At 48.5% G+C, this 26455-nt stretch overlaps 1 protein-coding gene across 6 annotated transcripts in view; it reads left to right on the top strand.

The window, feature by feature from the left end:
* Positions 1-26455, top strand: part of SORCS3 (sortilin related VPS10 domain containing receptor 3) — a 1299528-nt gene that overhangs the window by 1081770 nt on the left and 191303 nt on the right. The window lies entirely within an intron of this gene.

Consider the following 26455-nt stretch of genomic DNA (forward strand, 5'->3'; position numbering starts at 1 on the left):
TTTTTTTTTTTAGTATAAACTTTTTATTCACCAACATGAAAGATATACACAGAACAGAGAGAACACAATCATTTTCTCAGTACAATGCCACAATACAGATTAACATGGTAACACCCAACTAGAAATCCCAGATATCAGCGAGAGTCCAGGCCTGTACTCTGATAGCCTGGAGCCCTCCAAATCCATACTAGACACAACCCCCCAACCGCTCCCTCCCAACACCCCCCACCCCCAAAACCCCACCCTCAACCCACTGGCAAGACAGGGGCAACTGGCTTCCGCAAGCGATTGACCACCTGGCTCTTTATCACAGGGGGCAAAGTATCCAAATAAGAAGCCCAAACAGACAGAAAAAGCTTGCTCCGAGATCCAGAGAACCGAGCGGACATGGACTCCCAGTCCATTAAAAGATGCAATTTATTGCGCCAATACCAGATGGTGGGCGGGGAGTCCTGAAGCCAATGAGTAAGAATACATTTCATTCCCACAATATAGCCCTTACGAATGAGCTGGCTATCCCCTGCAGAAAGGCCGCCTAAATAGCCCTCCGCCAAAAAAATAGTCCCTTCCACCGATGAGGGGAGCCGATAACCTACCAAAGATTCCAAATAACAGCGGACCTCCATCCAAAAGGCAGAAATTGAAGTACACAGCCACACCCCATGTGCCAAAGAATTATCAACCCGGTGACATTTCAGACAAATAGCCGTAGGGGCACATCCGAAATAAAAGGCCCGCTGCTGCGAGACATATCCCCGATGTAAGACCCGAAAGTGACATTCCCGGAGCTCGGCGCTCTGCACCACCCGAGGTATCCGGCGCACCAGAGGAGCCAAGGACGCCACCCGCGGGCGACATCCCAGGTCCCGGGCCCAAGATGCCAAAAGCCGCTGATAATCCCTCCGAGGCTGCAGAGCCACCAATCTGCGATGATATTGAGAGATAGAAAGCCAATCCCACTGAGCATCAAAGAAAAAGTCGCGTACAGTGATAGCAAAAGACTGGGTCAATGAGTCCCTGGGCAAGGAGGCTACATAATGTGAGAGCTGCATATAAGCAAACCGATCCGTCGCACCCAAAGACCAGGACGCCTGGAGAGTCAAGAAAGGAACAGCGCTACCATCCATCTGGAGAAACTGCTCCAAAGTTCGGAGTCCCTTCCTCGCCCACCTTTTGAAAACAACATTGTCCTGTCCCGGACTGAAGGCCGCATTGCCCACTATGGGCAGCAGAACAGAACTAAAAGGCGAGTGACCCCACATCCGCGAAACACATCTCCAAGCCCGACGAAGCGGCTCCACCAAGCAGCTACGGGCCCCAGGCCCCAATCGCACCTTCCCGTCCCACTGTAAAAGATAAGGCAGAGCCCACGGAAAAAAATAATCAACCTCCAACTCCCGATCAGTATGCTGAGAGCCAAAAAAGAGCCAATCCCGGACATGCCGAAGCAAGCATGCCAAATTATACAAACGAATCGAGGGAAGACCCAAACCTCCCTGTGCCCAGGACCCCTGAAGGAAAGAACGATGCATTTTACCTTTCTTACCCCCCCAGCAAAATGAAATCACCAGTCTCTGAAGACCCAAAATATCTTTTTCCAAAAGAAAGAATGGAAGCGTTTGCAGGACAAATAACCATTTCGGGAAGATAATCATGCGAAAAAGATGAACACGGCCCATCAAGGAAAGCGGGAGATTCAACCAGCGCCGTAAAAGCCCCTTAGTTCCCTGCAACAAATGATCAACATTCAAACGGTAAAGCGCGGAGACATCCATAGACAACAAAATACCAAGGTATCGAAAAGAGGATCCCGCCCAGCGCAAAGGAAAATCCGGCCCCCATTCCACCCGCAAAGATTCCGGAGACGCCATAGCCTCCGACTTCTGCTTATTTAAACGGAAACCAGAAAAATCCCCATACTCACGAAAACACTCCAAAAGAGCAGGGAGGGAGGCCCGAGGATCCGTCAAATAAACCAAGAGGTCATCGGCAAAAGCCGCCAGTTTAAAATGATGAGCCCCCACGACCATTCCCATTATGTCCGGGTTATCCTGCACATCCCGAATGAGAGGATCCAGAGTCAGGACAAACAACAAAGGTGAAAGGGGGCATCCCTGGCGAGTACCCCTACAAATTGGAAAAGGATCAGAAAGGGTATCATTGGCCCACACACGGGCCACCGGGTTTTCATAAAGAGTCCGCACCGCCTGAATGAACCAGGGGCCGAGACCGTACACTCGCAGGACCTCGAACATAAAGCCCCAATCCACCTGGTCAAAGGCCTTCTCGGCGTCAAAGCTGATCATCAAAGAAGGCACCTGATCCTGTGCGGTCCGCTCCAAAGCCGCTAATATACGGCGGACATTCTTAGCAATCGCACGGCCCTTCACAAAACCCACTTGCTGATCAGAAATAAGACTCGGGAGTACCAAGGCAAGACGGGTGGCCAAAACTTTAGCAAAAAGCTTAGCCTCAAAATTCAATAAAGAGATCGGTCTGTACGACTCGGGTCTAGTCGAATCCTTCCCAGGTTTCAACAGAACAATAATCTGTGCTACATTCAAGTGGCGAGGGAGCTCCCCCAAACCGACCGCCTCGTTAAACACCGAAGCCAACAAAGGCGCCACCTCAGCTCGCAATATCTTATAAAACTCGCTACGTAGCCCATCCGGGCCAGGAGACTTACCCAAAGCGCTAGCCTGGATCTCCCGCTCAATCTCCCCTGCAGTAACCTCCGCCTCCAACTGCTCCCGAGAGGAAGCTGAAAGAGTCGGGAGATCCCGACCAGCCAAATATACCTCCCCATCTAGCAGAGGGTCAGAGGGGGCAGAATACAAGTTCTCAAAGAAATCCCGCAACTCCCTGTTGATGTCTCCATCAGTATGCACTATCTCCGAGTTCCGCGTCTGAAGAGAAGCAATACGCGAACTACCCCGCTGCTGTCGAACTAGCTTTGCAAGAAACTTACTACTCTTATTCGCAAAACGATAAAGATGATACCTATAATGCTCCATAGACCGACGAGCATGTTGGTGTAACAGAGAGTTAAGCGCACACTGAGTCTCCAGCAATCTAGCCCTATCCGGGAGTGCCCGAGTGGTGCCGTAGCGTCGACGGAGAGAAGAAACCAGTCTCTCCAGCCGAAGCAGCTCTCGCGTGCGCGCTTTACGCTGAAAACTAGCATAGGAAATAATCTCACCCCGAAGGACCGCCTTTGCCGTCTCCCAAGCCAACGAAGGAGTACCAAAATGAGCTGCATTGGTATCCTGAAATGAGCGCCACCGGGCTACCAGATGTTCGTGAAATTTACTATCACGATATAGGTGGCAAGGAAAGCGCCAACCCCGAGGGGTCCCCGGCGTCCGAGATAACTGCCATACCAACGCCACCCAAGCATGGTCCGATACCTCAATAGGCCCCAGCGTAGACTCTACGACCTCTGCAAACACAGAGCGGGAACAGAGAATATAGTCTATACGAGATAAGGAAGCATGGGCCCGAGAAACGTGAGTGAAATCCTTCTCCAAGGGATGCAAGACCCTCCAGGCGTCCACCAAGTCAAGGGAGGCACAAAGAATCTCAATTCCAGTAGCAGATTTCCGAGATTCCCTCCCCACCCCCGACGATCTATCCCAAAGAGGATCCGCCACCTCATTGAAATCCCCCCCCACCAACAAAGGAACATCTCCATAGACCGACAAAAGGTCTGCTAAATGATGAAAAAAACCCACGCCCGGGCTATTGGGAGCATAAAGGTTGCAGAGAATGTAAGGTTTAGAGTTCAAACTAACCGAGGCTATCACATACCTACCCTCCGGGTCCCTAAGGACAGTCTGTACCTCCAAATGAAGATGTTTACCCACCAAAATAGCCACTCCAGCCCTCTTACCCAACGCCGGGGAATCCAGGACATCCCCCACCCACCAGGTGCGCAGTTTGGCATGCTCCGCAGCAGTCAAATGCGTCTCCTGCAAAAAGGCCACGTCCGCCCGGCTCCTCCGCAGCTGTCGAAGCACCTTCTGTCGCTTTATTGGGGAATGAATGCCCCCCACATTCCAAGATAATAACTTAAGGGACATAAAAATGAAACAAAAATACCCAACAAGGAATCAAAAAATTCAAAAGCCTAGGAAGAGGCGTCCCAGCAAGCCCCCCTCCTAAGGCCACAGTCCTGCGGAAGCCAGTGCCTGCGGTCACCATGGAACAAGAACAACAACCCTCCCCACCCCACCCTCCCCTCCCCCCCAACACCAACCCACCCCCACCCACCACCCACCCCAACCCAACCCCCAAACCCAACCAGACCAATCCTACCCCACTAAACTCCTCCCATCCCATCCACCCCAACCCTTCTGGTCCCCACAGGAACCCAATCACTACAGACGCCCCCTCCACAGAAACCCCCCCAAAATAGCGAAGAGAACTGGACAAACCCCCAAGAGCAACCTAGCAGAATAGAACCCATCTCCCGATCTCAAGACAGCCTCATATAATGCCTCAGTGTCCCAGGAAGGGCCCCCCGACCCAAAGAAACCTAATCCCCGACCCTATCCACCCCCTAATATCCCTTGAGAATGAAAAACCAAGAACCCCAAACTCATACTCAACCGGAACCCCAAAACCCCCACTCTAACTCTCCTCCCCCCCTCGCATCAGACACTCCGCCAACCACTCGTCCCCATGCACGCCCCTCACCCCAGTCAACAAGCTCAACAACACCCGCTCCAAAAGATGGATCCAGGCCACCGTCCACCCAACACAGCCTGGGCCGTTTAGGGGTAGAGAGAGGCCCCGTCCACCCGTAAGAAACAAGAAAGCCCCACACATCCAAGGGCCTGGAGACCACTGAAAGTCAAAAGCACAGAAGCTGAGCAGCGCCCCAGTCAAAGACCGAAGTCCAACCAAGGTCCCAGCCAAATCCAAGAAGGAGTCCCAAATTGTGGTCGAGCCAGAAGAATGAGGAGCTCCGAAGAGAGAAATCCAGCAAAAGTCCAGGGACACCGCGGCATCTGGAAGCACAGAATCCGAGCGGCGCCACCATCAAAGACAGAGCCGCACAGGGCCATCTAAGGACCTGACAAAGATCCAAGAAGGAGACCATAGTTGCACCAACTCCAGAAGAAAGAGTGTCTCTGAAGACCGGCAGCTATCAAGCCGGACCAGCAGTAGAGGAGATCACACCAGCGGCACTAGTAGAAGGCAGGTCCACATTCCACGCATCCAACATGCTCTGCGCCTCCGCTACGGTAGAACAAAACTGAGTAGTGCCATTGTGATGGACCCTCAACCTCGCCGGGTAGAGGAGGGCGAAGCGAACATGGCGAGCCGCCAGCGTAGAGCACACCGGAGCAAATGCCCGCCGTTGCTGAGCCACTTTCGTAGAATAGTCCTGAAAACAGAGCACCCTGCCGTTTTGATAGGTGAGAACGCGCTCGCCCCGAGCCGCCTGAAGAATAGACTGTTTGTGAGCATAGTTCAAGATCTTTGCTATTACCACCCGTGGCCGGGCCTGATGAGCTGAACTGAGACCCAGGCGATGCGCCCTCTCGATACGAAGCGGGCCGAGATCCGCAGGAAAGGTAACGGAGGCAGCTAACCAGGCTTCCAGCGTGCCTCTCAAGTCCCGCTCCGCTACAGCCTCTGGAAATCCGATAAAACGCAAATTGGACCGGCGTGATCTATTTTCCAGGTCCTCAATGCGATCCTCGAGAGCAGAAATAAGGCGCTGCTGTGTTGTCTGGACATCCTCCACGTGCTGCAGGCTATCCTCCACATCGCTCACCCGCTGCCGGAACGCCGCCGCCTCCTGGCCCATAGCATCCAGCGAAGCCTGGACCACCGCCAGCTTGTGATCCAACGGCAGGAGCTTTTGTTCCAACACGAGCTCCATCGCCGCCGTAACTCCGGCCGTGATTTCAGTTATCCAAGCCGGCCCCCCCGTAGCTGCTCCAGGACTCGGCGGCGCCGCCATCTTGAGTTCCCCTTGCTTGCCGCGGTCCTTTTCTCTGCGGGCCGACTTCAGCGACATACCACCGCAAAAGCGGCCCGAGACTCACTCACAGAGTCCGGAGGAGGGGAGATATCGGAGGGTCCGGTCCAAAGGCTCAATAGCCCGAGAATGCCCAAAAAGGGGGAGGGGAAGCTGCGTAGGGCCGCGGGAGAGAGAGGCACAGACCAGCGTCCGTCTCGCTGCACAACTTCACAGATCCAAGACTGCTCACTGGAGAGGCGATTAAATTCTGTGATCCTAGCTCTCTGTGACCAAGCACGATCTCTCTCAGAAGTACACTGGGAAATCCTTACCAGCGAGTCCAACCCCAGTGCAGCACCCCTCTCCACGTGGCTCCTGTTATTTTTCGTTGTAGTAAAGCTGGATGCAGCTGCAAACCTCCCCTCTCCTAAGTTCCCCTCGGTTCAGGGACGGACATGCTTCCTTACAGCCAGCCGCAGACAGGATTCCGTAGCTGTTCCAGGGCACGGCAGCGCCGCCATCTTGACCTCCCCCTGCATGCCGCGGTCCGTTTCTTTGCGGGCCGATTCCTGCTCCATGCCCCGACGAAATCGGCCCGAAACTCGCCCACCGCGTCCGGAGGAGGGGAGGTATCGGGGGGTCCGGGCCGGCGCCTCAAAATCCGAAGAGTGCCCGAAGAGGGAGGGGAATCTGTGGAGGGCCGCGGGAGAGACACAGACTAGCGTCTGTCCCGCAGCATGGCGTCACGTGATCCCCCCCAGCTCTTTAACGTGTAAGCCGCCTAGAACTTTTGGTTATGGCGGTATAAAAGAATAAAGTTATTATTATTATTATTATTACTGGGTCCTGCTTACACATAGGGCCAGTGTTAGGGAGCAAACAGAGCAGCTGCCTTGTGCCCCATAGCTCCAGGGGGGCCCAACATCTCCAACCTATTTCCCTGCTTGGTCCAACATTACCCCCTCTTTCCATTCGCCATCTGACCCACAAAATTCATCTCCGAAGCAGCAGTAACTCCTGTTGGCCACCTCAAAGATTTCTCTCTGCTGCTTCGGAAGTTGCAACAGCGAGGTGGGGGGCAGCAGAACACGGCAAAAAGAAAGCCCTGAGGCAGCTGGACTGAGTCACTTCCACAGGAAATGGTCTCTGTGAGGGGGAAGGTGAGGGGGAAGAGAGGGAAACATCAGGCTGTGCTGGGGAGAAAGGGAAGAGATGCTAGGCAATAGGGTTCCAGGGGAGGGGGGATGAGAGAGAGACAGGGGGAAATGCTAGATCAAAGGTTGTGGAAAGGAGCCTGGAGAAAGAAATGATGGAGAGAGAGAGAGATACTGGATGCAGAGGGGATGAGAGTGATGCTGGATGAGTGTAGTCAGGAAGCAAGTTGGTCCTAGGGATAGGAAGGAAGGAGGGAGAAATTCTGGACAAAGATGGAAGAGAGAGATAGAGATGTTAGACTTAAGTGATGGAGGGAGATATAGAAACATATAAACATGATCGCAGATAAAGGCCAAATGGCCCATCCAGTCTGCCCATACATAGTATCCACTATCTCCTCCTTTCCCTAACAGATCCCACATGCCTGTTGGATAATGGGGCAGGAGTAGGGAAAAACAGCAGGAAAGAGGGAGCAGAACTAGATAGGGGAGAAAGAGAGAGATGGAACATAGTAGGGGGAGGGAAGAGCGATGGGCCAGGATGATGGTGGAGAGGAGGGGGGAGGGAGGGGAAATGTTGAGCTAAAAGAATGGAGGGATGGGAGATCCTGGAGATGGTAGAACCATGGGGGGGAGATCGAGGGGTGGCAAGGAGATGAGTGAGAGGAGGATAGTGAGTACAGAGTTGGAAATGTGATAATAAAATGTAGATGAAAGGTTGGGGGGGGGGAAATAGGAGGCTGCGGAAGGAGTGAGATGTGGAATGACAGTGATACAACATGAGAGAAGGTGATGAAAGTCAGATAAAAGAAGGAGGAAAAAACTAAAAGGGAATGATCAGTATCAGAGAGAGGTTTAGTGAGGGAATGAAACAAGACAGGAAAGATGAGAAAAGCCAAATACAGTGGTAACTTGGTTTGTGAGCCTAATTCGTTCCAAAAGCATGCTCGTAATCCAAGGTACTCGTATATCAAAGCACATTTCCCCAAAGCAAACAATGGAAGCTCGGACGATTCGTTCCCCATCCCCAAAACTTGTACCGGTAGTAAGTAGACGCAGAAGAGGGAGGGTTAAGTGACTTTGCCCAGAGTCACAAGGAGCTGCAGAGGACATTAAACCCAATTCCTTAGCCAAGCCAAAAGGAGCCGGAACAAACGAGAAGACCGACTATTCTACCTCCCTCATCGCCTGGCTCACCTCCTTCACTTCCAGCTCCTCCAGTGTCAGGAGCACCACTGTCACCTGCGAAGTCCTACGTCACGCATCACCCACTAGCCGGCTGCCAGCGTCTCCGCCTCTAACAGCCACAGGTCCTCCAGCGGGGTCCTTTCTAGTCAGCGGTCACCTTTTTAGCAACTCAACGCCCGCCTGAGTTCAGGAAAGTGAGTTGAGCGGAGGATTGCCTGTAGGGTGAAACAGCAGCGGCCCCGAGTCTCGGTTTCGGTTGCTGGTGCCCCGCAGCTGGGCGGGAAGCGGCCGAATAGACGCTTGCGCGGGAGGACGGGCATCCGCGCAACTGCCCTGGCATTCTCAGACTCCGGCAATGTTTGAGTCGGCGGCGGATACGGTGCCGGTGTCTCCGCGTATGCAGCCTTTGCCTTCTGTGCCCTGGTGGCACGGCCTCGGGCTGGAGTTGCTGCAGACAGAAAGGAAGAGTAGACGCCAACTGTCAGAGGCTCACGGGTGGCGCGTAAGTGCTCGTTTACCGAGGCAACACTCAGTTTGTGAGTCACAGTTTGCTGGAGTGTTTTGCTCGTCTTGCAAAACTCTCGCAAACCGGGTTACTCGCAAACCGAGGTTTGACTGTACTGGAAAGAGAATTAGTATGCGGTATACAAACCTAAGGTTTAGATTAGATTAGATTAGAAGATATTAATTTATTTCTTCAATTTTCTAAACCGTTTTCCCAGGGGAGCGCAGAACAGTTTACATGAAATTATTCAGGTACTCAAGCATTTTCCCCTATCTGTCCCGGTGGGCTCACAATGTACCTGGGGCAATGAAGGATTAATTGACTTGCCCAGGGTCACAAGGAGCAGCGGGGGTTCGAACCCACAACCTCAGGGTGCTGAGGCTGTAGCTTTAACCACTGCACCACTCTAGAAATCAAAATATAGCAAAAATGAGCCAAGTATAGGACAATCAAGCCATTGTGACATCACTGATGAGGTTGGCTCTTAGGCATTGGTGGAATGAAGCATTATGATGTCACAATACCAGCTCTGGTTATCAGAGGCTGAAACTTTTCCCACTGTTTATTTATTCAATTTTCTATGCTGTTCTCCCAGGAAAGCTCAGAATGGTTTACAAACTTTACATGAATTTATTCAGGTACTGAAGCATTTTTCCCTGGCTTTCCTGGTGGGCTCACAATCTATCTAATGATCCTGGGGCAATGAGGGAATTAAGTGACTTGCCTAGGGTCACACAGAGGAGCATGGGTTTGAACCCACAATCTCAGGGTGCTGAGGCTGTAGCTTTAACCACTGCACCAGAAGAGAAAATGGAACAAACATGATAGAACAATAAAATGTCCAGACAACAAAGGTAGAAAAAAAAGATATTTTATTTTGGAATTTATTAACTGGGATTTGTTACTTTTGTACGATTCAGTGGCATAGCCAAACAGGGGTGGGGTGGGGTGGGGCCAGGAGGCTCAGTGTACTTGTGTACCCAGGGCCCATCGAAGGATTAATCCTGCCCTGCCAGTATAAACCCATCCCTTCTTACATCAATCCCCAGGGCTCCTAATTCTGAACAAAAGACAAAACATAATCCTTGAGTGAGCATACGGCAGTGGTATAACCACGAGGGGGCCCAGGCTTCCACAAACTGTAGTACCCTAAAATCCTGTCACAAACGCGCAAGTTCTGCCATCGGAAGACCTTCACAGCCTGAAGTTCTCCTTTGACACGAAGCTCCTGATTGGTGAGGCCCGACTTTAGTGCAGGAAGAGGCGGTCGGAGCATATCGCGAGTGATTTCCTTCACTCGCCGGCGCTCTGGCTGCCCTTCTCCTGTCTCCCCCCACTAAAAAACGTATTTGCGGTTTTTCAGCATTCGCGGAGGTTCCTGGAACGGAACCCCCGCGAATATCTGGGGAGTACTGCACTATACGTACTCGTATTGCAAGACCTCGCTCGTTTAGAACAGTCACTACACTCCCGCAGCGTCAGAGAGAAGAACCATCGGCGCAGTTGTGATGTGTGTATACTGTATGTACTTGTATTGCAAGGCATTGCTTGTAAATCAAGTTAACATTTAATAACATGGTTTTCTTGTCTTGCAAAACCCTTGCAAACCAAGTTACTTGCAATCCAAGGTTTTACTGTATATGTTATTATTAATATTGTTATTGCCATCAGATTTTGATAGAGTCCGAGGGTAGGAACAGCCTCAGAGTTCCAGTAGGAGTCACACAGACAATTTCTCCAAGCTCCTTCTCTTTCTTTCCACGGCATAACCACCTACCCTCTAGTACTCTGATACTCAACATTTCAAAAACGCCTTAGACTCTTATCACCAAATCAGTTCATGTTATCATCCGTTTCATAATTTTAACATGTTCACTAATTATATCAAAATACTTGCTGTGATCCTTTTAAAGATATAAAGCAACGTTCCCGGGCCACATCAAAACACTGCAAGCCGCAAAATGCTGTCAGCGTCAGATTTCTTAAAATAGTTAAAGAAGCTCCAGGAACGGGAAAGGTGTTTTGAAGACTAAAAGGGTGAAAGTAAAGTCTTGAAGTGGCCCGGGAATGGTGCTTTATATCTTTAAAAAGATCACATGCATAAGCTGGCCATTTACTGCAAAATGAATTAAGCCTTTTTTTTTTTCTTCACATGCTAAAAGCATAGTAGGGCTTAACACCCTTTAGTAAAAGAGTCCTTAAGTTATAGACCTTAACTACATTGCCCAAAGTGAGTTATGTATTCATAAAATAAATCACAAGAATAAAATGTTAAAATTAACATATAGATGGAATACAATGATAATAGCAAGATGTTCAATTTGGTTACTGTATCTCAAAAAAGATATAGCAGAATTAAAAAAGGTACATAGAAGGGCTAAAGCATCTAAGACTCTTCAGCTTGGAGAAGAGATGGCTCAGGGGTGATATGATAGAGGTCTAGAAAATGCTGAGTGGAGTGGAATGGGTAGATGTGAATCTCTTGTTTGTGGTGGTTTTGCATTCTTGTGTTCTTTAAATGTATTTGATGACCATGGTTTTTGGATTGTATTTCCTTTTGACGAGTTGGGCCTATAGCTCTGTATCCTGTTCTGTTCTTTATTCTTTTGTACCTATTCTATAATCTGCTTCATTCTGCAATTCGCCTATTCTGAAATTTGCAGATTGTCCAGCTTTATTCCTTGGGTTCAGGGCCGCCATCAGAAATTTCTGGGCCCCTTACTGAGCAATCCTATTGGGCCCCCCATGCACCCCTTCCCCCCTCCTGACACCCCCCCCTCTTCTTCCATGGGCTGAATACACACATACTTTTCTGCTAATGCTCCACCTAAGCCAGTCCCATAAAATCTTCTCATGTCCATTGGGTGATTTGGCATAGAGGAGATATTCATAAAAAGAATGTCCGTCAAGATCTTTACTCATAGACTGTAGCATCATCTTCCATCATTAATCCAAATTGCACAATTCTTTCTCTGTCTTTGTCCTGAATGGCATCTGGCCACATTGCTGGATCCTTCCAGTCAACAAATTTATGAGCAGGCGCAGAGAACGCATTTTTAAACAAATGTAGTTTATCCTTGTACTCCTTATGTAATTTTAATCATCTATGGATATGTTTGTATGTTTATTGTTCAAATGGTTTTATTTATTTCCCTAAATTTATTTTTGTTATACGCATTGAAAATATTTGATATTGCGTTTAAATCAAAATCTCAATAAACTTGAAACTTGAAACGAGTGCCCGTGAGATTGTGGGAGGGTTAAATATTCAAAACTTAGAAGAATAACAATTTACTTAAAGTTTTTGCTATGCCAGCTTTCTGGTATCTTTACATACAGTGGCGTACGTAGCATATGTAACACCCGGGGCCCATCATTTTTTGGCACCCCCCCATCTGTAAGAAAAACATGATTTTTAGTAACAAACCACATGTCACACATGAGTACCTAGGAAAAGGCAGCATCTTACATATTGCAGTGAGCAGTACATCAATACACCCATTGTAAAACTAAACAAGCCAGACCAGCACAGATCAATCCTACAACGTCAATCCTAACAGAAAACCATGTCTTTCGAACACACAGAAAACACCTTCACCTAGTATGGAATATGTCATCAAAAACTAACCCCTCACTCTTTTACAAAACTGTAGTGTGGATTTTAGCCACAGTGGTAACAGCCCTGACGCTCATAGAATTCTGAGCATCAGAGCTGCTAGCACCACGGCTGGCGCTAAAAAACGCTCCACAGTTTTGTAAAAGGGGGGATAAAATAGAAATACACAGTTTCAACGCTCTAGCTCAGAGGTGCCCAAACTTTTTGAGCTTGTGAGGTACTTTAAAATGACCAAGTCAAAATGATCTACCAACAATAAAATTAAAAAACACAAAGCACCCTATACGCTGAGAAAATGTTAATTATCATTTCTATTCTGGGTTTTTTTCAAAGAGGTCAAGGCAGATGACTCTATGTATTATCACCTCAGTAACAACCATACAAAAATAGACAAATATACCCTCCATCCTTTTTATTAAACCACAATAGCAGTTTTTAGCGCAGGGAACTGCGCTGAATGCCCAGCGCTGCTCTTGACGCTCATAGGCTCCCTGAGCTAAAAACCACTATTGCGATTTAGTAAAAGGGGACCATATTGTAAAATATAGACAGCAGATATAAATTCAGAACTGTGCTTAGTAAGTGAAGGGAAGTTTTCATCTCTGGGAATTTACCCAGTTAACTATTAAGTTATTTGGGCAAATTCCTTTGAAAACTGTGGTAATACTGCCTCCACTTTGCTAAATTTAAAATAAAATCATTTTTCCTACCTTGTCTGGTGATTTCATGAGTCTCTAGTTGCACTTTCTTCTTCTGACTGTGCATCCAATCTTTATTCCCTTCTATCAGCCTGTATGCTTTCTCTCCTCCACACCTCATTCCCTCCCCCAACTTTTTCTTCCTCTCTTCATGCCCCCTTTCTTTTTTTCTGTTTCTCTTCTTTCCTTCTGTTTCCCTGCCTGCCCCCTTTCTTTCTTTCTTCCTGTCGTTCCCCAAGCCACTGCCACTGCCACTGCCATCGGGGAACAGGACCCACCAATGGATAACAGGCCCCAAAGCCGACGCCGACGCATGCTTTCCCTGCTTCGGGCCGATCAGTCTTCCTCTCCCCGACGTCAATTCTGCCGTCGGAGAGGAAGTTCCGCCCAACCAGGCAGAGATTGGGTGGCCCGAACTTCCTCTCCGACTGCAGAATTGATGTCGGGGAGAGGAAGACTAATCGGCCCAATAGATTAGATCGCCAAGACAAAGTGAGTTCTGGGTGATCGACTCACTTTGCCTTGGCGAGCTACTGGCGCCCCTGCCTTAGAACATTGCCTAGGACCCTGGGGGAGCCGGGCCCCCTGTCAGCTCCGGGCCCCTGAATGCAGGACTGGTAGTACTGCCCTGATGGCGGCCCTGCTTGGGTTGCATACGAGACCTATATTACATACTTAAGATTCATAAGAACATAAGAAGTTGCCTCCGCTGGGGCAGACCTGAGGTCCATCCTGCCCAGCGGTCCGCTCCCGCGGCGGCCCATCAGGCCCACTGCCTGAACAGTGGTCTCTGACTAATTTTATAATTTACCTCTAATCCTGTCCCTATAACCTTACCTCTACTCCTATCTGTACCCCTCAATCCCTTTGTCCTCTAGGTATCTGTCCAGACCTTCTTTGAAGCCCTGTAGTGTACTTCTGCCTATCACATCCTCCGGCAGAATGTTCCATGTATCCACCACCCTCTGGGTGAAAAAGAACTTTCTGGCGTTTGTTCTAAACCTTTCCCCTTTCAATTTCTCCGAGTGCCCTCTTGTACTTGTGGTTCCCCTTAGTTTGAAAAATCTGTCCCTGTCCACCTTTTCTATGCCCTTCATGATCTTGAAGGTTTCTATCATGTCTCCCCTGAGTCGTCGCTTTTCCAGGGAGAAAAGCCCCAGCTTTTTCAGTCTGTCAGTATATGAGAGGTCCCCCATACCCTTTATTAGCTTAGTTGCTCTTCTCTGGACTCTCTCAAGTACCGCCATGTCTTTCTTGAGGTACGGCGACCAGTACTGGACACAGTACTCCAGGTGCGGGCGCACCATCGCACGATACAGTGGCAGGATGACTTCCTTTGTCCTGGTTGTGATACCTTTCTTAATGATACCCAACATTTTGTTCGCTTTCCTTGAGGCTGTGGCGCACTGCGCCGACGCCTTCAATGTTGTGTCTACCATCACTCCCAGTTCTCTTTCAAGGTTGCTCACCCCTAGTGGTGATCCCCCCATCTTGTAAGTGAACATCGGGTTCTTTTTCCCAATATGCAAGACCTTGCATTTCCCTATGTTGAAGCTCATTTGCCACTTTTTGGCCCACTCTTCCAGCGTTGTCAGATCTTTTTGGAGGTCTTCGCAGTCCTCCATGGTTATGACCCTGCTGTATAGTTTAGTGTCATCCGCGAATTTAATAACCTCACATTTTGTTCCCATCTCCAGGTCGTTAATAAATATATTGAACAGGAGTGGTCCCAGCACCGACCACTGTGAAACTCCGCTCGTGACCCGTTACCAATCTGAGTAATGGCCCTTTACTCCAACCCTCTGTTTCCTGTCCGCCAGCCAGTTTTTGATCCATCGGTGGACCTCCCCTTGCACCCCGTGGTTCCATAGCTTCCTTAGCAGTCTTTTGTGTGGCACCTTGTCGAAGGCTTTTTGGAAGTCAAGGTAAATGATGTCTTTGGATTCCCCTCTATCCACCTGGCTGTTTACCCCCTCAAAGAAGTATAATAAGTTCGTGAGGCATGACCTGCCCTTGCAGAAGCCATGTTGGCTCGACTTTAGCTGCCCATTTTTTTCGATGTGTTCCCAAATGCTGTCTTTAATCAGCGCTTCCATCATCTTTCCCGGGACCGAGGTCAAGCTCACTGGCCTGTAGTTTCCTGGGTCTCCCCTTGAGCCTTTCTTGAAGATGGGCGTGACATTTGCTATTTTCCAGTCCTCCGGGATCTCTCCAGTTTTTAGGGATAGGTTGCATATTTGTCGAAGTGGTTCAGCTATTTCGTTCCTTAGTTCCTTGAGTACCCTTGGGTGAATGCCGTCCGGACCTGGCGATTTGTCGCACTTTAGCCTGTCTATCTGCCTGAGGACGTCCATCTTGCTCACCTCTATTGGACCAGATTTTCATCCTGATCTCCTTTTCCGATCTCCTCGGGTTCCGGAATGTTGGTTGTGTCCTCCATTGTGAAAACTGATGTGAAGAACTCATTTAACCTGTCTGCTATCTCCTTTTCCTCTTTTACCACTCCCTGTCTGTCTCCATCATCCAAGGGTCCTACTTCCTCCCTAGCTGGTTGCTTCCCCTTGACATACCTGAAGAATGATTTGAAGTTTGTTGATACCCCTGCCAATCTTTCTTCATATTCTCTTTTTGCTTTCCTAACCGCTCGGTGACACTCCTTTTGGTGTCTTTTATGCTCCTTTTGGTTGTGCTCCTTTTGGTTGTCTTCTGTCTGGTCCTTTTTCCATTGTTTGAATGATGCCTTTTTATCGCTTATTGCCTTTTTCACTGCATTTGTTATCCACACTGGGTTTTTTGTTCTATTTTTCTTGCACCCTTTCCTGAACTTGGGGACGCACAGGTTCTGTGCTTCGTGCACCGTGCCCTTGAGTAGGGTCCAGGCCTTTTCTACGGACTCTATCTTCCTTGCGGTATCAATGAGTTTCTTTCCCACCATTTTCCTCAAGGCATCATAATTCCCTTTTTTGAAGTTGAGTGCTGTCGTTGTGGTTCTTTTCACCTTTGATGGTCCAATTTCTAGCCTGTACTGGATCATGTTGTGATCGCTGTTTCCTAGTGGGGCTAGTACCGCCACCTCCTTAGCGGGTCCCCCTAGTCCGTTGAAGATTAGGTCAAGGGTGGCATCTCCCTGTGTTGGTTCCGTGACCAGCTGTTCCATGAAACAGTCCCTCGTGACTTCCATGAATTTGGTCTCCCTCGTACAGTTTGAGTGCCCGATGCTCCAGTCTATTCCCGGGTAGTTGAAGTCTCCCATCACCACCACGCTTCCGCTTTTGCATAACTGCCTCAGTTCGGCCTCCAGGTCCTGGTCGATTTCTTCCGATTGTCCAGGTGGGCGATAGTACAGACCCATTTTTATGTCTGTTCCTGCTCCTCCTGGTAGTTTAACCCATAATGATTCCAGTCGTCCGCCCTTACTGTTGTTTCCATCCTGGTTGAAGGTATGGAATCTTTTATATATAGCGCTATTCCTCCACCCTTTTTGTATGACCTATCTCTCCTGTAGAGTTTTAACTCCTTTTATCTATTTCTTATGTAATAAGCTGTACCCTCACTTCCTGCATTCTTTAATTCGCTGATTGTCCAGCCTTCTTTGATGTGAACCGCCTAGAAGTCATTCGACTGTGGCGGTACAGAAGAATAAAGTTATTATTATTATTACTGAGGGTCATCAATAAAATTGTTTGAAGATAAAACAGTTGCTTTCCATTTTTGCATTTATGGCTAAGCACTTATGCGGCCTTCGGTGCATGGCCATTTTGCATGCTGCATGCAGTAAAGGCTCACTTAGTATCCATGCGTTAAACGATTAGCATGCTGTAATGCAACTGCACTAGCTACTCGCTGCTCCTGACGTGCCCTTCAAAAAAAAAAAAAAAAAAAGAAAAACTTTTTAGCGTGAATTTAGTTCACACACGTTTCATGATCCACACGTGATGCTGTAGAGCGGGAGTGTCCAACCTTCAGCATGTGGGCCGGCAAGAAGTTTTGTGCAGCCTGGCTTGAAGTTAGTGCTGCCCGATTCACTTTGGTGAATCGATTAGTTTCCTTAAAAAAATCGCACTCACCGATTCAGTGAGTCCTGAGTCTCCTCTCCTAAAGCAGCAGCGGTGTTGAATAGGCTGCTCCTGGCGTGGCCGCCGGGGCTTTCCTTCTTCTGCATCACTGATGACATCACTGATGTGGCAGAGGGAAGCCCTGGTGGGCAGGCTGAGAACAGCATGTTTGCCCGTTGCTGTTTTAGGAGACCCAAAAGTTGTGTTCTCATTGGGGGGGGGGGGGGGAAGTTGATCGGGAAGTGCTGCATGGAGGGATGGGAGGGAGAGATGAAGAACTTCTGCATAGGAGGGAGGAAGGAATGGGATTCCCTTTTAACACTCCGAATCTCGCCGCACCGGTCATGTCAGAATCAAATCTCGCCATCCTTTCGCGTCTTTCCTTCCCCTGTGCCACCAACTTTTCTTTCTCTCCTCCCCTATGCTCCAAGGTTTGCTTCTTCGGGTCGCGGTATTGGCAGCAATTCCCACACACTGCCTGCCACTGACTCGGAAGTCACTCCGTGGCAGAGAGGAGACTTCTGGGTTGGTGGCAGGCAGCAAGTGAGAGTTACTGCTGATACCACGACCCAAAGAAGCAAACCTTGGAGTACAGGGGAAGAGAGGAAGAAATTTTGGTGGCATAGGGGACGGGAAGAGGTGAAAGGAACTTTAGGAAGGAAATCTGGTCGCATAGGAAGAGGGAAGAGCGAAGAGGAAGGAAAGTTGGTGGCATAGGGGAGGGAAGAGTTAAGAGGAAGGAAAGTTAGTGGCACAGGGAGAGGAGAGGGAGACATGCGCGGTGAGGGGAAAGGATGAAATTGCAAATAATGGAGGGAAGGAAGGAAGAGATAGTGCATGGAGGGGGATAGAGAGATTTGACACGGCACAAGGCAGGGAGAGAGAAAGAAATAGAAATGTTGGATATGGCAGTGGGAGGGAAGGTGCAGACTGAGACGAAAGATGAATTGTGAGCATGGAGAAAGAAGAAAATTTCAAATCAGCAGGAGAACCCCCGCTCGGATGAGGCTCACCGTAGTGGTAACAGAAGTGAATGGGAGAACCATCAGAGTGGGGATGCGAAAGCCGGTGGCTGCTCCCGCTGTCAGCAGTGCATGTGGAGGATCACTCAGTCAGGGTAAGTATTACTGCTTTTTTGTGTTCCTCTCCACAGTGTCGCTTTAATGAAGGTTTACTATTAGAGACGTACATCTCCAATATTAGTGACTGCAAATTTGGGACCTGCTCGACCTTTTTTTTTTTGCTCATCAGTTAGTGTTTGTGCGGCTCCAGACAAATTTTTTTTCTTCCAATGTGGCCCAGGGAAGCCAAAAGGTTGGACACCCCTGCTGCAGAGCACCCTGCAGTACATTTCTGGTGCCTCTGGATCACATCTACGGCAATGCCTAAGGATGCCTAATGTCGTTTCTGGCATTAGCCACGCCTAATTTGACCTTGGGTGTCCTTAGGTGATGCCGTCGACACGATCTAGGCGCTTACGTCTTATGTTTTAAATGATTTTAAGGAGAGTTTTAAATGACTTTGCCGCTTAAGTTAGGTACCGGTAGGGCGCCTAACTTATGGCACCATTTATAGCAGGGGTGTCCAATATCGGTCCTCGAGGGCCGCAATCCAGTCGGGTTTTCAGGATTTCCCCAATGAATATGCATGAGATCTATGTGCAGGCACTGCTTTCAATGCCTATTCATTGGGGAAATCCTGAAAACCCGACTGGATTGCGGCCCTCGAGGACCGACATTGGACACCCCTGGCTTAATTCGTTTTAGTCCAGGGGTGTCCAATGTCGGTCCTCGAGGGCCGCAGTCCAGTCGGATTTTCAGGATTTCCCCAATGAATATACATGAGGTCTATTTGCATGCACTGCTTTCATTGTATGCTAATAGATCTCATGCATATTCATTGGGGAAATCCTGAAAACCCGACTGGATTGCGGCCCTCGAGGACTGACATTGGACACCCCTGATTTATAGAATATGGACCTAAAAGCATCATAGAAAAAGGAGCTCTTTATTTCAATAGTACATAAAAATCAAAAAAATTTATAGAAACATCCTTAAGTCCAACACGTCCTCTAGCAGTTCAATCCAATGTTGCTCAAGAGCTGATGGAAATGACTGGTTTTATCGTCTTCAGAGAAGAAACGTCACATTTGTTAGCTGACAAAATTCATTTGGGTCATATTCCATGCAATGTGACCTGGACTACTAGAGACGTTTCTTCCAAGTGCTGTATGTTCCTTACGGCTGATAATTGCATCGCGAAGAGCCTTAAATAACTCTAGTTTTATTTTAGCTCATTTGCTCGATAGACCAACATTTGAGAAGTACAGCAAGGCAGTTTGCAATTACAGTAATAATAGGTTACAGAGGATAGTTAAAATAGAACTAGTGGGACCAAAAGCAGCTTAAAACTTGAGAGCATTAAAAAGAGACAAGAAACACAAGGGAATATCGCTACATTGAAGCTATTGGTAAACCGAAGGACAAACCTCACCTTTGTCAATCTGCTTACTCAGAAGCACTGTTTCTTCTAGTGTAAGTGTGTGTGTGTGGCATCAGTATTGTTTTTTCAATTACTAGGGATAGACAGTGTGGCCCAAATTCTGTATAGGACGCCCGGGAGAGGTGTCCTATACAGAATCGGGCCTACACTAAACCCCGATTCTGTAACTGGCGTCCATGTTACAGACGCTGGTTAGAGAATCGGGTTAGATTAGACACAGCCGCTACACTTAGGCGGGCCTTAGGCGAATCTAGGCGGCCCTACGCGTCTCCCTAGTAGAAAAAGAGACGCTTAAAATGTAGGCCAGCAAAATGTTGGTCTACATTGTAAGTAGACGCGGCCGCTATACTTATCGTGGCAAGAGATCTCCCTGCTGCAATAAGTATAGCGGCCACAGCCGCCTGTCCCATCACCGGCAGGAGGATGCCCAACTCCTCCTGCCGGAACCCTGGACCCGGACCCCCCTCCCCCACAAACTGGTAATTGCCGGCAAGAGGATGCCCAACTCCTCCTAACGGAACTCCCCCTCCCCCCCCAAACTGGTAATCGTCGGCAGGAGGATGCCCAACTCCTCCTGCCGGAACTCCCCGGACTCCCCCTCCCCTCCAAACTGGTAATCGCCGGCAGGAGGATGCCCAACTCCTTCTGCCGGAACCCCCCGAACTCCCCCTCCCCCCCAAACTGGTAATCGCCAGCAGGAGGATGCCGAACTCCTCCTGCTGGAAAGCTGGACCCCCTCTGGACCCCCCATGCTAACGACAACCCCCCCAACTAACCTCCCTCCCCCAACTAACCTGTAAATGTTGGTCGGCTGGACGGTTTTGCTGTCATCCAGCCGACAGGCCCGCCTCGTAGAAATGAGATGGGCCCACACCTTCCTGGCCCATCCCCGCTAAATCTAAGGCCTGATTGGCCCAGGCTTTAGAAGCCTGGACCAATCAGGCCTTAGGCATAGCGGGTGTGCCCATCCCCACTAATCCTAAGGCCTGATTGGGAGCCATTGACAAAATTCTGTAAGGAGTGACTTTTGATTTTAATTTTAGCCCTTTGAGTATACATGTCTGGGGGGGAGGGGATATACCATTAATTTAACTTGGGAAAGGTTATTGAAGGAATCTATGTATTTATGTTTTTCTTGATTAGTCATTTGGGTGGGCAGAAGAGGTAAAAATGATAGCCTATATATTTCTGCAAGATGAATGTGCATTTCTTGAATTATTATATGTACATCTACTTATTTATTGCACTGTTGATGGTTGGAAAATCAATAAAGAATATATATATATATAAAAGAAATTTGATAAGCGAGATAAACTTTAAATAAACTTGAAACTTGATGAGTATGATGTACCCAAGCACTACCCAGACTGGACAGACTACCTTTGGTTTCTGGACGGTTTCAGGTTCTATTATGCTGGTTCCAGTTATTTGTGTCTCTCTCCCCATTTTCCCACTCCACCAAGTCCATCTCTCTCTCCTCATTTCCCCCTCCACCATCCATCTCTGCCTCTCCATTTTCCCCTTCCACCAAGTTCATCTCTCTCTCCCCATTTTCCTCCTCCACCAAGTCTATCTCTCCCTTTCCTTCTTTTACAGCCTCTACCATCTCTCCTTGACCCCCCCCCTTTCACCCTTTTTGCCATCTCTTCCTTTCCTATCTTCTACGTCCTTCCTCAAGGTCATCCCTCCCTCTCCTGCCCCTCCGTCCTCTCTATTTCTCCCTATCTCCTTTCTATTGCCCTCTGCCATCTCTCCCCGTCCCCCTTCTAGCCCCTCTGTCCTCTCCATCCATCTCCCAAATCTGACATCTCTCCTTCCCTCCCTTACTCCATCCCTAAGTCTATCTTTCCCTCCTTTCCTCACTGGCGGCAGGGAATTGCTACCACTGCCTGACATCTTTTACAGAAAACTAAAAGTAGATGTGGGGGGGGGGGGGGATAAATGGTTAAAATGCCAATTGGGGAGAAAGGATGAAAGCATTAGATGCCGGGAAGGGGAGCAGCAGAGAGGGTCGACAACAAGATGCTGCTCCCTCAACAGTGCCACCTGAAGATAGATATTGGACTCGGAGGAGGGAGTGGGAGAAGGGAGAGATGTTGGACTCAGTGGGCCTCATTAAAAGGCCACCCCTGCAGGCTTGAGTTGATTTAGAGGAAGGCTACTAAAATGGTCCTTGGCCTTCATGATAAAGTATATGGGGCCAGACTTAAAGATCTCAAAATGTATACTTAAGAGGAAAGGCGGGAGAAGGGAGTTGAGTCTCTTTCATTTGAAAGGAAATTCTGGAATGAGTGGGCATAGGATGAAGTTAAGAGGTGATAGGCTCAGGAGTAATCTAAAAAAATACTTTTTTTTTTTTTAGAGAAAGGGTTATAGATTCGTGGTATAGTCTCCTGGTAGAGGAGTTGGAGACAAAAACTGTCTGAATTCAAAAAAAGTGTGGGATAGGCACGTGGGATCACTTTGGGAGAGTAGGAGATAGTGGATGTTGTGGATGGGCAGACTGGATGGACCATTTGGCCTTTATCTGCCATCATGTTTCTATGTTACTAAAGTTCTATGACATCACAATGCAGTTGTAAAGAGCCTTAGCCAATAGGGAGAGCAGGAGATAGTGGATGCTGTGGATGGACCATTTGGCCTTTTTCTGCGACCGTGTTTCTATGTAAATACGAGTATTTTAAATCATAGCTATTTTGTTGAATTTTTGATGAAAAGATAATTTAATAGACGAGGGATGGCATGAAATTAGTGGATCTTATGTGAGCAGAAAAGGACTGAGTGAATCATTTTAATGTTCTCTTTTAATATTTTATTTTATGTAATTGTAATATGCTTTATTGTGCACAACTTCGTGGCTTTGCATTGGTAACAGTATCTTAAGGTGGATATTTTAGAAGCATCCCCATGTGTAAATAGATGCATTTACATGTCTTAATTGAAATGCCTTGTTTGAACAGAGGCCATTCACATGTGGGAAAAGTCAGAATTTGTAAATGGTGAGAAGATGGAGTCTGGGCAGGACTACAATATTAATGCACATTCTCTATTTCGGTTTGAAAATCCATGTCTGAAAACCTGGACACTGGAATTTATACCTAGTCCATGGCATATATAAGTTCCTGTGTGGGGCAGCTATAAATACTGACATGTAGTGGCCCTGCGATGCCTGCACTCCCACAATCAAGATGTCACCCTGATGCCAGCTTCTCCCAAACTGGTAGCACAATCCTCCTGGCAGCATAAAGACCCCTGGAAATGCTTCTCCCCAGCAGTATAATCCAACCCTCCCCAGCAACATAAACCCCCTTAGCAGCACAGCCGGTAGCATAACCCACCTTTACAGAAGCATAGGCCGCCCCACTGGCAACATAACCCGCCCCCAGGATCTCATGAGCCTCACCTTGTGGCCCATACACATGCAGCTCCCCTGCTAGTCCTAGTCAGGTCAGAGGGTAGGGAGTCCTGCAGGCCAAGGACTGTTTTAGAGAATCTTTGGTACCAGGTAGAGTTAGGCCAGGAGAGGCTTCTGTCCACACATTTCTGAGGAGGAATTGGACTCCTTGGAGGCACATGGAAGGTATTCCATGGGGGGAGGGGGGAGGTCCTCAGCATGGGTCCTGGGGGAGGTTATGAGGTTTACTGTAGTGGTGCCAGGGATGTTTTTAATTCTGGAGGAGGTGTGTTGCCAAGGGAGGTTGTGTTGCCATGAGGGTGGTTATGCAGCCAGAGGGGGTGGGGGGGGGGGTATTGTGCTTTTCTGGGAATGGGATATGCTATGAGAGGTGGATTGTGCTGCCATGGGAATTAATGCTGCTGAGGGAGAGGTTGAACTACTGGATAGGGGCTGTACTGCCGAGAGCTGTTTGGCATGAGGGTGGGGTTTGATCATGAGGAGTGCCGCCATCGAGACCTTTACGGAGGGAACATCAGATTTGGAAAGCGTCTCCCATTTCTATGTGGGGAGAAATGTACATTTTTTTCTTCTCCCACATGCAACTTTCTGATATCACTTAACCCTGTGTACACGAAGGGATTTCACTCTGAAGTTCCTGCACCTGTTCTAGAAGAGAATTCCTCACTCCCTGACTTGGGCATATTAATTTCCCTTTCCACACTGGGTTCATAGACAATGGCGCGAAAGACAAAGGCACGCCCGGACAACTGAGCACAGCGTGGAGGTGCGCACCGCTCAAAATTACTGTTTTTAGGGGCTCCGATGGGGGGTTTTGTTGAGGAACTACCTCACTTTACTTAATAGACATCGTGCCGGCATTGTGGGGGGTTTAGGGGGTTGTAACCCTCCACATTTTACTGTAAACTTAACTTTTTCCCTAAAAACAGGGAAAAAGTGAAGTTTTCAGTAAAATGTGGGGGGTTACAACCCCCCAAACCCCCCACAACGTCCCCACAATGCGGCACGATGTCTATTAAGTAAAGTGGGGGGTTCCCCCCACACACACACACCCCCCCCGTCGGAGCCCTAAAAACTGTAATTTTGAGCGGTGCGCGCCTCCGCGCTGCGCTCAATTGTCTGGGCGTGCCTTTGTCCCGGCGCGCTTTTGACCTGACACCTTCACAGTCCACACTGTATCTAAAATCTGCCTCTAAATCAAGCAAGTCATAAGAACATAAGAACTGCGGCTGCTGGATCAGACCAGTGGTCCGTCGTGCCCAGCAGTCCGCTCCCGTGGCAGCCCTTAGGTCAAAGACCAGCGCCCTAACTGAGTCTAGCCTTACCTGCGTACATTCTGGTTCTGCAGGAACTTGTCTAACTTCGTCTTGAATCCCTGGAGGGTGTTTCCCCTATGACAGACTCCGGAAGAGTTTTCTACCACTCTCTGACTCTCTGGGTGAGGAAGAACTTCCTTACGTTTGTACGGAATCTCCTTTTAAGAATGAGTGGGAGGAACATTCACAGCCTTTAAAACCCTGTCCAGTAATGATCTATAAATTGCAACAGAAAAGAAGGATCCTCGCGGATAGATTTATGTTAATTGCCAGTTGAAACAGTTCACGTGAGGCCTAACTTTACAGCAGCCTAAGCTGAGAGAGCAAGCAAGCACATGTGGTAGGCCTTTCTGTAAAGACACATAGAAAAGATGCAGAAATTACTGCTAAAATGTAGCCAGCACCAAACATCTGCAAATGTTCAGGTGGCGGTGTAAAAATATTCACACATAAAATGGGTTTGAACACACATTTTATGATGCGGCCCCCGGATTCTCTATATGACAAAGTTAGATAAGTTCCTGCTGAACCGGAACGTACGCAGGTAAGGCTAGTCTCATTTAGGGCGCTGGTCTTTGACCTAAGGTCCGCCTTGGGAGCGGACTGCTGGGCACGATGGACCAGTGGTCTGACCCAGCAGCGGAAATTCTTATGTTCTTATGACCTTTAAAAGTGTACTCGCAAACAGTGGCGCAGCGAGGGCAAGAGGAGCCTGGGTCGGTTGCACCTCTCCTCTCCCCACCCTCTTCCCCATTCCCCCCCCCGCTGCACGCGTGCCTTCTCTTCCCTCCCACCGTCCCTCTACGTCTTCGTCAGCGCAAGCAGCAACTCCGCAACCTTCTGCTTGCGCCAGGGCGGGCTCGCCCTCTGACGTCGCTTACTAGGTGCGGGACCCAGAACTGACGTCAGAGGGAGAGCCACTGCTGGCGTGAGCAGCAGGATGGAGTTGCTGCTTGCGCTGGCGAAGAGCTTAATTAAGAAAATTCACTTGGGTGCCTAGATCGCTTAGGTCAGGGGTAGGCAATTCCGGTCCTCGAGAGCCGGAGCCAGGTCAAGTTTTCAGGATATCCACAATGAATAAGTATGAGATGGATTTGCATGCACTGCCTCCTTGAGAGGCAAATCTATCTCATGCATATTTATTGTGGATATCCTGAAAACCTGACCTGGCTCCGGCTCTTGAGGACCGGAATTGCCTACCCCTGGTTCTTAACTTTAGGCATCATTTATATAGAAACTGGACCAAAGTGCTATATATATCAACTGGTTCAGAGCAGTGTTTCTCAACTCGGTCCCGCAGTTCCCCCTTGCCAGTCAGGGTTTCAGGGTATTCACAACGAATATGCATGAAAGAAATCTGCATATGATGGAGGCAGTGTATGCAAATTAAGCTTATGCATATTCATGATGGATATCCTGAAAACCTGGTGGCAAAGGGGAACTCAGGGACCGAGCTGAGAAACACTGATTTAGAGGTTCAGACAAATGGGAGAAATAGCATCAAAATATCCTTCAGCTTACATACTGGGACAGACCACAGGCCAATCCAGTCCAGTATCCTGTTTCCAACAGTGGCCAGTCCAGGTCCAAGTACAGTCCGTTCTCAGTGCTAGAAAATAAATACTTGTATGGTATTGCGCAACCATAATAAGAAATTAATCTGCTTATCTATCAATGGAACACACCATGGTTTTCGCACCATTAGAAGTACAGTGACACTGTTAAAAAAAATGCACACAAAAGTGCTGAAAAAACATACAGTAATGTGCTGTATAATATTGCACTACCACAGTAAGCAATTATAGCAGGGTGCTCGTTAACCAATGCAATGCATTAGCCCTGTTGGGACATTCTTTTGGGCTGCACCAGCAAATGCTTGCAACTCGCTCTCTTGATGCTCAGTGGCCATTCTTTTTGGAGATGTACCTGCAGATTCTTGTAACTCACTCTTATGCTTCTAACTTGCTCTCTTGATGCTCGGTGGCCATTCTCTTTGGAGATGTACCTGCAGATTCTTGTAACTCACTCATATGCT

The sequence above is a fragment of the Geotrypetes seraphini genome, chromosome 4 (assembly GCF_902459505.1).
Source record: "Geotrypetes seraphini chromosome 4, aGeoSer1.1, whole genome shotgun sequence".
NCBI lineage: Eukaryota > Metazoa > Chordata > Amphibia > Gymnophiona > Dermophiidae > Geotrypetes > Geotrypetes seraphini.